We start from the raw sequence: 724 nt of genomic DNA, 5'->3' as shown, positions 1-724 counted from the left end.
GGCAGGCGCATTGCCAAGCAGCCCCATGGAGGCAAGGCGGCCATGGCACGCAAGTCTGAGATCCTGGCAGGGGGAGTAAGGTGGCAGTGGCTGGGGTGCAGCAATGGAGAAGGTGGCTGCTCAGGCGGGGCGGTGGTGGAAGCAGCAACCCCTGGGGAGGAGGCTGCTGAGGTGGTGGCGGAGGCTGCTGAGGAATGGGCAGCAGCAGCAGCTGAGGAGGAGGAGAAGAGGAAGCTCACAGCCTTGCCAGGCACCCTCAGACGCCCCTGCCCCCTCCCAGCAGTGCCACATTTCACACATGGTGCTGCCAGCTCAGAACCTTGGTGCCTCTCTCAGTTCCCTGGCAGAAATGGCACGGCCCTAACCTGCATGCTGCCCCGACCTGATCCTGGTCCCAGGTCCTGCACTCCAGGGACCTCAAGCACCAGGAGCCGCTGCCTACAGCTTCTCCCCAGCAGTACAATTAAGTGGCTGCCCCTTGGGCCCACACCCCGTGGCCCCTGTACCTCGTGACTCCCTGTCACCACCCCCCCAGTGGACCCAGACCTGCACCTCCTGCCTCCCCTCTCCTGTCCCACCTGCACTTCTCTAGTGCCCCACAGTCCGCCCTGGCTCTGCCACAAATGAGACCCAGTTGCTGGGGTGGGGTGTCGACCCTGGGATCCCACCCCCATCCCTGGCAGCAGATGTCCCCAGGAAAAGGTGAGATAAACAAATGGGTGAG

Source organism: Dipodomys merriami, unplaced genomic scaffold, assembly GCF_024711535.1.
Source record: "Dipodomys merriami isolate MVZ:Mamm:240054 unplaced genomic scaffold, mDipMer1.0.p SCAF_341, whole genome shotgun sequence".
Classification (NCBI taxonomy): Eukaryota; Metazoa; Chordata; class Mammalia; order Rodentia; family Heteromyidae; genus Dipodomys; species Dipodomys merriami.
This window is presented reverse-complemented; position numbering follows the sequence as displayed.